A 14,306-nucleotide genomic window follows, 5' to 3' on the forward strand; every position below is an offset into this window, starting at 1 on the left:
CCCTGATTGTACGAAAAATCACGTTTTTACCTTGTGAACACTGTAGAGCCAGAGGTCCCAATTTTTATTTGATTTTGTTGAAACTTGAATTATATGCTTATAACCCAAAGATCTCGGTTCCTTTCGATATTCGTGCATATCGGAACGTAACGTCCTGAATTATGGCCCCTGATTGTACTATAAATTGTCATTGCCCCCCTGTCCGTCCATACATCTGTTTACTTTTTGTTTGTGGACACTCTATAGGTCATAATTTTTATCTGATTTTAACGAAACTTGAAATATAGATTTATATCCCAAAGATCTAGGTTCCTTTCAATGTTGTACGAAATATCACAATTTTTATCTGATTTAAAAAAAAAAACATTTGAATAAATCAACGTTAAACCATAACAAATTTAGTGAAAATCAGACCGAACTGCCTGTCAAAATGGCCGCTTCTCGTACGTAAACAGTGTAAAAATATGTAATATCAAGGTTGTGGAGCCTCTAGAGGTCAGAATTTTTATCAAATTTTAACGAAACTTGAAATATAGGTTTATATCCCAAAGATCTTGGTTCCTTTTGATGTTGGCATGTAACTTCATGGATTATGGGCCCTGATTGTACCCAAAAATCATGTCATTAGTGTTTGGACACTATTTTAATGAAACTCAAAATGTATGTTTATATCCCAAAGATTTTGATTTCTTTTGATATTGACGCATGTGGACGTATTATGCTGTCGGCCCTGTCTATGTGTATGTTTGTATATGGTGTATATATTGAGGACACACATGAATACACACCTTCTAATCTTGGACCTGTGTCCTCCAGATGGTTCCATATGGATCTGGAAAGCTGCCGGGGTGACTCCACGGACAGTTTTCTTGACAATACATCAGGAACATATCGAAAAATATTTCAGTGCAAGCTTTGAAATTTTTCACAATTCTCCTGAGGCCTCCTGATGGCTCCACATGGCTCACGACAACCCCAAAGCTTCCCCTGCACACCGGGGAACCTATTCCCGGGGCCTCACGGGGATCATTAATTTCCATCAGTAGTATATCGCCGATGCAAAAAAATGCCCAGTAGGACCCTGCGCCACCGATACAACACCACACAAGAGACTGTGATCTCATGACATGAATATTACCCCAATAATGTTGTTTATCGGTGAAGATACCCCGTAGCTTTTCAAATTATTGGGAGCCATACCTGTTGAGTCACGGCAATTGCTCGTGGGGTGGGGGAGGGGACATTCCCTGAAGTCTTTTGACCATAGCCGAAGCATCAGTGCACATTAAGGGCGATCCCATGTTTAACTTAAACAGTGTATTTCAAACAAGTAATGTCTAATAAACATGCACAATAGTTAAACTCGTTTTGTTATGCAAATCTTTTTATACGCCCACATTTTCATGTGGACGTATTATGCCGTCGCCCCTGTCCGTCCGTCCACAATTGTTTGTGGACTCTCTACAAGTCACAATTCTTATCCGATTTTGACGAAACTTGAAATATAGGTTTATCCCCAAAAGATCTCGGCTGCTTTCGATATTGGCATGTATCGGATTGAAACTTCATGGATTATGGCCCCTGATAGTACGAAAAATCACGTTTTTAGCTTGTGAACCCTATAGAGGTCACAATTTTTATCCAATTTTGATGAAACTTGAAATACATGCTTATAACCCAAAGATCTTGGTACTTTTCGATAGTGGTCAAAGTTAATATCTGATTGACCTTAAATTTACACACAGTGTTTAAGGTCATGAGACGAAGAAGCGTATTGATTTTCAGCGATTTCCCATAAATACTGCCAGAGTTATGGCCCTTGGTCACTTTGAAAAATCTTGTGGACGCTCTAGAGGCTCAAGTTAATATCCGATTGACTTTAAATTTATACACAGTGTTAAGGTCATGAGACGAAGAAACCTTTTGATTTTCAGCGATTTCCGATAATTACTGCCAGAGTTATGGCCCTTGATCACTTCAAAAAATCGTTTGATGCTCTAAAGGTCAAAGTTAATATCCGATTGACTTTAAATTTATACAGTGTTTAAGGTCATGAGACGAAGAAGCCTATTGATTTTCAGCGATTTCCAATAAATGCTGCCAGAGTTATGGCCCTTGATCACTTTGAAAAATCTTGTGGACACTTTGGAGGCTCAAGTTAATATCCGATTGACTTTAAATTCATACACAGTGTTTAAGGTCATAAGACGAAGAAGCCTATTGATTTTCAGCAATTTCCGATAGTTACTGCCAGAGTTATGGGCCTTGATCACTTCAAAAAATCTTGTTGAAGCCTATTGATTTTCAGTGATTTCCGATAGTTACTGCCAGAGTTATGGGCCTTGATCACTTCAAAAAATCTTGTTGACGCTCTAGAGGTCAAAGTTAATATCCGATTGACTTCAAATTTATACACAGTGTTTAAGGTCATGAGACGAAGAAGCCTATTGATTTTCAGCGATTTCCAATATATGCTGCCAGAGTTATGGCCCTTGATCACTTTGAAAAATCTTGTGGACGCTCTAGAGGCTCAAGTTAATATCCGATTGACTTTAAATTTATACACAGTGTTAAGGTCATGAGACGAAGAAGCCTTTTGATTTTCAGCGATTTCCAATAAATACTGCCAGAGTTATGGCCCTTGATCACTTTGAAAAATCTTGTGGACGCTCTAGAGGCTCAAGTTAATATCCGATTGACTTTAAATTTATACACAGTGTTAAGGTCATGAGACGAAGAAGCCTTTTGATTTTCAGCGATTTCCAATAAATACTGCCAGAGTTATGGCCCTTGATCACTTTGAAAAATCTTGTGGACGCTCTAGAGGCTAAAGTTAATATCCAATTGACTTTAAATTTATACACAGTGTTAAAGGTCATGAGACGAAGAAGCTTATTGATTTTCACCGATTTCCAATAAATGCTGCTAGAGTTATGGCCCTTGATCACTTTGAACAAAATCTTGTGGATGCTCAAGAGGCTCAAATTAATATCCGATTGACTTTAAATTTATACACAGTGTTTAAGGTCATGAGACGAAGAAGCCTAATGATTTTCAGCGATTTCCGATAATTACTGCCAGAGTTATGGCCCTTGATCACTTCAAAAAATCTTGTGGACGCTCTAGAGGCTCAAGTTAATATCCGATTGACTTTAAATTTATACACAGTGTTAAGGTCATGAGACGAAGAAGCCTTTTGATTTTCAGCGATTTCCGATAATTACTGCCAGAGTTATGGCCCTTGATCACTTCAAAAAATCGTGTGATGCTCTAGAGGTCAAAGTTAATATCCGATTGACTTTAAATTTATACAGTGTTTAAGGTCATGAGACGAAGAAGCCTATTGATTTTCAGCGATTTCCAATAAATGCTGCCAGAGTTATGGCCCTTGATCACTTTGAAAAATCTTGTGGACACTTTGGAGGCTCAAGTTAATATCCGATTGACTTTAAATTCATATACAGTGTTTAAGGTCATAAGACGAAGAAGCCTATTGATTTTCAGCGATTTCCAATAGTTACTGCCAGAGTTATGGGCCTTGATCACTTCAAAAAATCTTGTTGAAGCCTATTGATTTTCAGCGATTTCCGATAGTTACTGCCAGAGTTATGGGCCTTGATCACTTCAAAAAATCTTGTTGATGCTCTGGAGGTCAAAGTTAATATCCGATTGACTTTAAATTTATACACAGTGTTTAAGGTCATGAGACGAAGAAGCCTATTGATTTTCAGCGATTTCCAATATATGCTGCCAGAGTTATGGCCCTTGATCACTTTGAAAAATCTTGTGGACGCTCTAGAGGCTCAAGTTAATATCCGATTGACTTTAAATTTATACACAGTGTTTGAGGCCATGAGATAAAGAATCATATTGATTTTCAACGATTTCCGATAATTACTGCCAAAGTTATGGCCCTTGATCACTTTGAAAAATTTTGTGACTCTCTAGAGGCTAAAGTTTTCATCCGATTGACTTTAGATTGATACACAGAGTTGAAGGTCTTGAGATGAACAAGTGTATTGATTTTCAATGAATTTTTATAACTTGAACAGCTAAATCCATGATATTAAAAGTCTTGTATACTAAACGTTTGCAGGGAAAAGAACTTTATAAAACCAAACAAATTCTAATGGTTTTCTGATAATTACTTAATGAGTTGTTACTCTTAATCAGATTTTAGTGTATTATGAATGTTTCATGCCCGGACGATTTAGCTGCTGTGGGCATATGTTTCGTTGCCTTGCAACCTATCTTTTTTAATCGGATAATAATTGTGACCTCTGGAGGTACAAGCTAAAAATGCCATTTTTCGTACAATCAGGAAACATAATTCAGGAAGTTACAACCCGATATGCGCGAATATCAAAAGGAACAAAGATCTTTGGGTTATGAATAGGGCTGGCAATCGATCCTGTTTCAAGTATCGATTATCTCCGACCATCCGCCGATCAATAATTGATAATATCGGCAAATTATTTTGACTTACAATTGGTTTGAAAACAATAATAATTTGTACATGAATAACAAATTATGAAATGAAATGAAATGAAATGGGGTTTAACGTCGTACTGTTTTGCTCTGAACTGGGCTAATGAAGACGGCATAAGCCATTCAGTGTTATGAGGGAAATTTTGCCCGGACAGTGACACTACGGCCTACTCTTATATCGAATTCCAACTGTCAAGGGAACCACGACGGAAAATCTGGATGAACTTTCTCAGCCAATGCAGGGATCGCACACCCGACCTCCAGACTAGCGAGTTTATGTTGTGATATCATTCTGTATACATGTAGAATTTTTATACGCCAACATTTTCATGGGGACCTATTTTGTCATCGCCCCTGTCCGTCCGTCCACAATTGTTTGTGAACACTCTAGAGGTCACAATTTTTATCCGATTTTAACGAAACTTGAAATATAGGTTTACCTCCCTAAGAACTCGGATCCTTTCGATATTGGCATGTATCGGACTGTAACTTCATTGATTATGACCCCTGATTGTACGAAAAATCATGTTTTTAACTTGTGAACACTGTAGAAGTCACAATTTTTATCCGATTTGGTTTAAACTTGAAATGTATGTATATAACCCACAGATCTCGGTTCCTTTCGATATTCGCGCATATCGGATCATAACTTCCTGAATTATGGCCCCTGATTGTACGAAAAATCGCATTTTTAGTTTGTGGACCCCATAGAGATGACAATTTAAAAATCTGTTACACACTAACGATGGTTAAGTTCGAATTTCGTAAAAATCGGTTTGAAACTGACAGATATAATGGCCGCCCCTCGTTCGCAAATAGTGTCAAAATATTGTGTTACAGGGTTGTGGACCCTCTGGAGGTCACAATTTTCATGTGATTTTGATGAAACTTGAAATGCATGTTTATAACCCACAGATCTCGGTTCCTTTTGATATTTGCGCATATCGGACCATAACTTCCTGAATTATGGCCCCTGATTGTAGGAAAAATCATGTTTTTAGCTTGTGGACGCCATAGAGGTCACAATTTTTATCTTATTTAAAAAACCGTTACAATATATCAATGTTACACCCAAAGGATGGTTGAGTCCAAATTTCATAAAAATCAGACTGAAACTGACGGACAAAATGGCTGCCCCTCGTTCGCAAATAGTGTCACAATATTGTGTATCTGGGTTGTGCACCCTTTGGAGGTCACAATTTTCATCTGATTTTGATGAAACTTGAAATGCATATTTATAACCCACAGATCTCGGTCCCTTTCGATATTCGCGCATATCGGATCGTAACCTCCTGAATTATGGCCTCTGATGGTATGCAAAATCGCGTTTTTAGCTTGTGGTTCCTCTAGAGGTCACAATTATTATCCGATTTAAAAAAAAAAACGTTTGAATATATCACCGTTACACCCTAAGGATGGTTGAGTTCGAATTTCATGAAAATGAGGCCAAAACTGTCAGACAAAATGGCCGTCCCTTGTACGCAAATAGTGTAAACATCTGGTACATCAAAGTTGTGGACCCTCTAGAGGCCACAATTTTGATCCGATATTTATTAAACTTGAAATGCAAGTTTATAACACAAAGATCTCGATCCCTTTCATTATTCGCGCATATCGGATCGTTATGGCATATATCGGACCATAACTTCATAGATTATGGCCTCTGATTGTACGCAAAATCTCGTTTTTAGCTTGTGGTCCCTCTAGTGGTCAAAATTTTTATTTGATTTAAAAAAAAACGTTCGAATATATCACAGTTACGGCGTAATGTTTTTTGAGTTCGAATTTCCTGAAAATCGGCAAAAACTGCCGGACAAAATGGCAGCCCCTCGTACGCAAATAGTGTAAACATTTGGTAAATCAATGTTGTGGACCCTCTAAAGGTCACAATTTTGATCCGATTTTGATGGAACTTGAAATACATGTTTATAACCCAAAGATATTGGTTCCTTTCGATATTCGCGCACCTCGGTTGGTAACTTCCTGAATTATGGCCCTTGATTGAACAAAAAATCACGTTTTTAGCTTGTAGTCCCTGTAGAGATCACAATTTTTATCTGATTTAAAAAAAAAAAACTTGTGAATATATCACCATTACACACTAAGATCTTAGTTCCTTTTGATAATCGCGGATACCCGAACTTAACTTCCTGGATTATGGCCCTTGATTGTTCAAAAAATCACATTTTTAGCTTGCGGATTCTCTAGAGGTCACAATTTTTTGCCAATTTTAATCACCATTCCACCATAATGAAGGTTGACTTTGTATTTTGGGAAAATTGAAATGAAACTGACCGACAAAATGGTTGCTATTTGTACGCAAATTGTGTAGAAGTGTGTAATACGATGGTTGTGGACCCTCTAGAGGTAACAATTTTTATCCGATTTTGATGCAACTTAAAACATATCTTTATATCCCAAAAATCTCTGTCCCTTTTGATATTTGTGACCGGTTGCAGCTAAATGAGTTGGAATGCGCGCGAATCAATAATGAGATAAAGACAAAATAAGTGAGAATATTGATTTTGTTCGAAATTGAGAATTTCACAAAAATAAGTCTATAAATATACTATCTGTCGACACAAAAGATCAAATTAGCAATAACACATTTTAAAACACCTGTATTTGAACTTTTTGTAAGAGTACCGTATTCTTAAATGTGTCCTATTTCTTAAAATTCTCGGCAAAATTAGTTATTTTTCTTCGCTCGTAGCGGGACCACCGGTCAATCCTCTTGCATAATAATTGGCATCGTTGTAAAGCGGAGCATCTCTAGTTTACAAATATGATCAAAATATTGTCGATGAATTGATTTTGAACGGATACAGTCGAGTTTTAAAAACCCCCATAAATAAACTCCGCCTGTTGCCATGCTGTCTACACAACTCGTTTGCTGATTGGCCCAGACAACGCATGCAAGACATTATCAATAAATATTTGGTTTTGGCGATAATGTTTTTGGGTAACTTCATGCGATTCACTCTAATAAGTGGCAGAAAAAAAAAAATTCTGATCGTATATAGATTGCTGTTGAGTGTTAATCGAAACCATGTGGCTGATGTAAATTAATTGACAAGCGGGTGTGTGTCATTGAGTAATACTATTACTAATCAACTGTCACGGGTCAATGATAAAGCCATCGACAACTCATTATTTTCTCCGAATAATTAATCCAAGTGGTGATTATTTGATATCTCATATCATCTTTAAAAAAATAATCTATAGGCCTTAAATGGAAATAAACAAAATGGACAATAATTTTCTTTTCGAAGAGAATTTTATTGATAGCTGAATTCCGTTTACTGTCGCTTCTTCATACGGCATGCAAAGTAAGGAATGCATATAAAATCCTCTTATCACCATGGGTCGAAAAAATGAAAACGACCAACGAGCCGAAATGCGACGATTCTCGAGTCTGCCATTGAGTATCCTCTGAATAATGTTGATATTTACATCAAAGCCAAATGCACGAAAGTGAACGTAAGCATTTCTTGACTAGGGACTCATATTTTGATAACGTCACGGTACCTGAAAATAATAATAGACCTATCGTACACGCAAAATCTTATTTTAATTCACGTGTTAAATGAACACGCGTACAGCTGTGGCGGCTTCTTTGATGATTATCCAATCAACAATCTTAATCTCCTGACCACTAGCTGGCACTAAGGTGCTAATTAATTGATGAGATTAACTGAGTTAATCTCACCAAAGTTATAATATACACAACAGACTACTAATGTATAGATTGTTCTTCAGTATAACACTATCATGTGAATATTATGCCGTATGTGTTGTGGATGTTTCGTTACGAAAGGAGTGCATTTATTACGATTTTCGTCGTCAGCACCCTTGAAATCCTAAATAAACCAGCGGCTGCCAGGCAGGATACGCCCACATTTTCAAGAGATGGATAGAGAACAAGCTGAAAAGAAAGTGATTTTTCCTACAATTAGGGGCCATAATTCAGGAAGTTACGGTCCGATATGCGCGAATATCGAAAGGAACCGAGTAGTTTCAACAAAATCGGATAAAAATTGTGACCTTGATAGGGTCCACAACCTTGATATACCATATTTTTACGCTATTTGAGAACGAACAGCGGCCATTTTGTCTGTCAATTTTGGGCCGATTTTCACGAAATTCAAACTCAGCCGTCCTTAGGGTGTAACGGTGATATAATACGTTTTTTTAAATCGGATAAAAATTATGACCTCTATAGGGTCCACAAGCTAAAAACGCGATTTTTCGTACAATCAGGGGCCATAATTCAGGAAGATACGGTCCGATATGCGCGAATATCGAAAGGAACCGAGATCTTTGGGTTATAAACTTACATTTCAAGTTTCAACAAAATCGGATGAAAATTGTGACCTCTATAGGGTCTACAACCTTGATATACCATATTTTTACGCTATTTGAGAACGAACGGCGGCCATTTTGTCTGTCAATATTGGGCCAATTTTCATGAAATTCGAACTCATCGATCCTTAGGGTGTAACGGTGATATAATAATACGGTTTTTTAAATCGGATAAAAATTATGACCTCTATAGGGTCCACAAGCTAAAACCACAATTTTTCGTAAAATCAGGGGCCATAATTCAGGAAGTTACGGTCCGATATGCGCGAATATCGAAAGGAACCGAGATCTTTGGGTTATCAACTTATATTTCAAGTTTCAACAAAATCGGATAAAAATTGTGACCTCTATAGGGTCCACAACCTTGATATACCATATTTTTACGCTATTTGAGAACGAACGGCGGCCATTTTGTCTGTCAATATTGGGCCAATTTTCATGAAATTCGAACTCAGCGATCCTTAGGGTGTAACGGTGATATAATAATACGGATTTTTAAATCGGATAAAAATTATGACCTCTATAATTCCACAAGCTAAAAACGCAATTTTTCGTACAATCAGGGGCCATTTTTCAGGAAGTTACAGTCCGATATGCGCGAATATCAAAAGGAACCGAGATCTTTGGGTTATCAACTTACATTTCAAGTTTCAACACAATCGGATAAAAATTGTGACCTCTATAGGGTCCACAACCTTGATATACCATATTTTTACGCAATTTGAGAACGAACGGCGGCCATTTTGTCTGTCAATTTTTGGCCGATTTTCACGAAATTCGAACTCAGCCATCCGTAGGGTGTAACAGTGATATTATAATACGTTTTTTTAAATCGGATAAAAATTATGACCTCTATAGGGTCCACAAGCTAAAAACGTGATTTTTCGTACAATCAGGGGCCATAATTCAGGAAGTTACAGTCCGATATGCGCGAATATCGAAAGGAACCAAGATCTTTGGGTTATCAACTTACATTTCAAGTTTCAACAAAATCGGGTAAAAATTGTGACCTCTATAGTGCCCACAACCTAAAAACGTGATTTTTCGTACAAACAGGGGCCATAATCCATGAAGTTTCGATCCGATAGATGCCAATATCGAAAGCAGCCGAGATCTTTTGGAGATAAACCTATATTTCAAGTTTCATCAAAATCGGGTAAGAATTGTGACCTGTAGAGTGTCCACAAACAAATTGTGGACTGATGTCAGGACGTACAGTGGCGACGACAATATACGTCCACATGAAAATGTAGGCGTATAAAAAAATATTAAAGACAAAATAGCAAATAAATTGCGGAAATAGTCGGATCAAATTTTTACTACGATTTTCGTCTTCAGCACCCCTGAAAACCCATGGAAAGATATATTCAACGACAAAACAGCAGATAAATGGCCTGGTTGCTATGGGATTTTGTTTTGGAACATACCAAATCTTTGACTTGCTTTTTCTCAAAACTTACTTTTGTGAGTTGGGTAGCTTCTAATGGACACAGCTCAGTCAATTTTTACCCAATTCAAACAAAGTATACATCAAATTGAAGGTAATGAGTTGGAGAATGTGAAAATAACAATAACTCAATTTTCAAAATTTCTTTATTGTGACTCTGTATGCTATGGAGGGGGGGGGGGGGTGTCACATTTGCACATTTCAGGCCATAACTATCTGGATTATTGCCCCTGATTATACAAAAAATCACGTTTGTTTTTAGCTTCTTCTCTATCCATCTCTTGCAAAATGTGGGCGTATCCTGCCTGGCAGCTGCTGGTTTTTCATTTATTTGATATTTGACAATAAAATAATAGCATTGCATAGCAAAACCAAGGTGTAGAAAGAAACTCGATCAACTTCGTTTGGAAGACAGAACCACCACCGCTCGCCATATCTTTGTTGCTTTTGACCTGAATAATAATGAGTAAAATGAAATTTTTCCCTTTGATCACATCAAACGAATTCTTCATCCAGTTTGCCGTAACAGTTTATTTCCTACAGTGATTTTTCATGCGCACAGAACACTTTGTATAGTGGCTTAATTCATGTTTTTGACTCCTGGTCACTGTGATATCCATATACAGTGCACTCTGTCACATCCGACCTCTTATCACTCCGGTACTCTGTTACATCCGACACCATTTTCCTGATTTATTTCCTTATTACTTAAGCCAAAAAATCTCTGGGTAATTCGACCTCTGTACGTTTCCGGATTACGACATCAATCACCCGCCCGTCATATGATTTCCATTGAATCGACACCGTATAATCCGGCCTTCAATCGGTGGGTGTGAAGCAAACACTTACCGATCAATTATCTGTGAGATTAAAACTGGCTGGGTGTGAAGCCACAAAAGATTAACAAGCATTCAATTATCTGTGAGATTAAAACTCGCTACCGTGAGTCTTTGTTGATTACTTTGATAATTTTAATCTCTTGTGTACTACAGTTGTGACAAATACTCAAGAATATCCACAAATTTTCCCCCGAATTCACAGTCGTAAAAATATTCCTAGCACCTGTTGGAAACATTTGTTGCGCATGCCGATTGAACCTAAATAACCTATAAGTTTGGTCACCTTACGGATTTCTTCGAACCGTGTGACAATGACCTGGGGATGCTCGATTCAATGTCCGGAACGTCCCGAATTGACAGAATTGCAATCGAGTGACGCGGAATTCAGTCCTGTCACAGTTCTGTCAGTCCCGACAACGGAAGTGGTGTGAGTAGAATTGTGACGTAATTAAACACGACGAACAGGTTTCGGCTGCATGGTTGTATGAGATGTTTATATATCCAGTCGACGCATGCGTTGTAGCCCGAAGTACCCATTTTGGGATTGAGAGAATTCAATTCCGGAACGTTGGATCGAGTACGCCGATTATCAATGAACACATGATAACAAAGACAAGAGTGCGATCAACTGAAGACGGCGAAGAAGATAAATTGAAAAAAAAATTAATGCAATAAAATTTTGAATGTACAGAAAGGTTTATCATTTTTAAAGGGAGTAACATTCTGGTGATTCAAAGTTCTATGTTCGAAGCTACATTATAATAATAATTCCGGTTTTCGAAGTTACAATATTTCCGGTTTTGAGAAAACTGTGTATTCCGACACTCTGCTTAATCCGACATATTGTAACGATCCCGTACGATGTCGGATGTACTAGAAATTCGTCATTTTTTGCGAGAATCTAAGAGGATTCTCATATATGGGATCTGCGCTAATCCTACGAATCTGGTCAGTGAATCCATCAATGTATCATCCAGTCATTATTTTAATATCTACCTGTATTTGGAATTCACACGGACGGAGAGTAGAAGACGTGCGATTCGCAAACCATGCCGAGATCGTCTTTATTCGCCACGTGGAGTATTTTACTGAACCTTTTATGAATTATCAGCACGCGTGTTTTGTTTTTTTACCGGATTGTCAAAATCACCGTTAAATGTTCTAATTGCTTGGATTAAGAACCATATGAGGTACCGGTATGACTTGTTGTAGCCGACAAGCAAGTTGATTGACTTTTTTTTATTAACAAGTAATAATTACCCCGTTGTAATTTAGCCAAAAGAAGATTTATTTTTGATACCATAGTGATGGATTCATTGTTTTACCAATCGGCTAGACTAAATGTCAGTCGGCTACTGACGACATTCAATAGTCGGACTCGACAATTCTAGCCCTGCATTACGCCACAACGCTGTATTTCTGCACTCCGTGTGCCTGTCTCATCACAAACCCTGCCGACATTCCCTGTGTTATTACCTATCAAAAGAATTTTATTTTAAAGCCATGGAGAGAAAACGATATCAATCAATTTATTAAAAAGAAATATAATTGTACAGAAGAGTATAAAACACAACTGAAAACACATGCCAATTATTTTGGCTTATTGGCTTCAGAACTCAGGCAAGGCCGACAGAAAGTTGGGCTATTTCATGTTTTAATTTTTAACCAGCATTTATTCGCTTGCAGCTTTGAAGTTTTTGTTTAGAAATACAAGTTTATCTACATTCTGTGGTAACAGACAGCTCCTCTGTTTGTTAACTATAAATCCAGTGGCACTGAAAACTCTTTTCGCTGGGTACTGACATTGCTGGAATTGACAGATATTTGTGGGCAAGTACAGCAAGATTCAGATAAACAAATTACATTTGTTTCCACCAATCAAAAGTTGAAGTTTGACCAGTGATCTGAAATTTGATCGATAGTCATGGATAAGGGTGCATCCGTGTAAGATAGAATTTCTGCAAAGAAATCGTAAACAAATGCAGATTTAGATTTCTTGTTTAGGGGGATAACCAACACCTGCAGGGCGGTTGTCTGCAGCAATGGATTTGTTGCCCTCTAAATTATCGTTCTGAATATCTAGGTACGTTGTTCGGTAACCACGCAAGATCTTAACTATTTCTGTTTCCAGATATAATTGAGTTTTCTTATATTCGGTTTCTTGCATGAACTTAACCCAAAAGTGCATGGATTACATGTCATTTGGGACTCACGTCATTTGGGACTCAAAAAAATATGATCACGACATTTGGGACTCGGGTTACAACGTTTGGGACTTTGGTATACGTCGTTTGGGACTCGGGTATACGACGTTTGGGACTCGGGATAATTTATTAGAAATAGGCCAATTCAAAACACGAAAGAAAATATTTATTAACATGAAACACGTGGTTAGTAAAAGGCTCAACCAAACGATAAAACATTAGTTGCACTTACGGTTCTTTGATAATCATCGTTTCTCATAAAAGTTATATATTTATTTAAAACGAATAATATGCTGATGAATTTATTTGAAAATGACCTACACAAAAAACAAAAATAAATATTTACACGACATGCAATCTTTTTTACAAGCCCCTAGAAATTGTTAACGATAATCCGCGAGCTGCACGTTGACATGCTTGTGGTAGATGGCAATACCAATCGATAAATTAGTGCGTACAAAGCAAAGGTTTTTTGTGGAAAATATAAGAAATGGCAACGATCAAAGTGGGATAATTAAAGCTGATTAACTGATAATCCCGATGTTATTGCAGTATGTTCAAAGAAACCTAACTATTCTTTGGTGGATGAGGAAAAACGTGAGTTGTCAATCATCGAGAATGGCGGCCGTGTGTTGATTGCAGTTATGCCGTTTCACGAAAAAACATTAGCAGTGGTCGGTCAATCAAGCTCGTTTACTATTTGATAAAAGAAAAACAACGAAGTATTACTAAATATACACAAATTTTCAAAAATATATTATTGTCAAGTTTCATACTCGCAGGTAAAACAAAACAAAGGAGAAGTTTTATACTCGCAGATAAAACAAAACAAAGGAGAACTAGCAGTGTTAATCACGGTCTCAACAATCGCCGATCAACTAAATAAAACGAAAGACAACTAAGACAGTTGGTTCTATATATCTCATAAATAAATAGTCCCAACTGTCGTTTATTGAGTCCCAATTG

At 37.3% G+C, this 14,306-nt stretch overlaps 1 protein-coding gene across 2 annotated transcripts in view; it reads left to right on the forward strand.

Annotated features, from left to right (window-relative positions):
• Positions 1 to 14,306, forward strand: part of LOC126825385 (sodium- and chloride-dependent glycine transporter 1) — a 337,837-nt gene that overhangs the window by 312,895 nt on the left and 10,636 nt on the right. The window lies entirely within an intron of this gene.

This window comes from Patella vulgata, chromosome 6, assembly GCF_932274485.2.
Source record: "Patella vulgata chromosome 6, xgPatVulg1.2, whole genome shotgun sequence".
Lineage (NCBI taxonomy): Eukaryota > Metazoa > Mollusca > Gastropoda > Patellidae > Patella > Patella vulgata.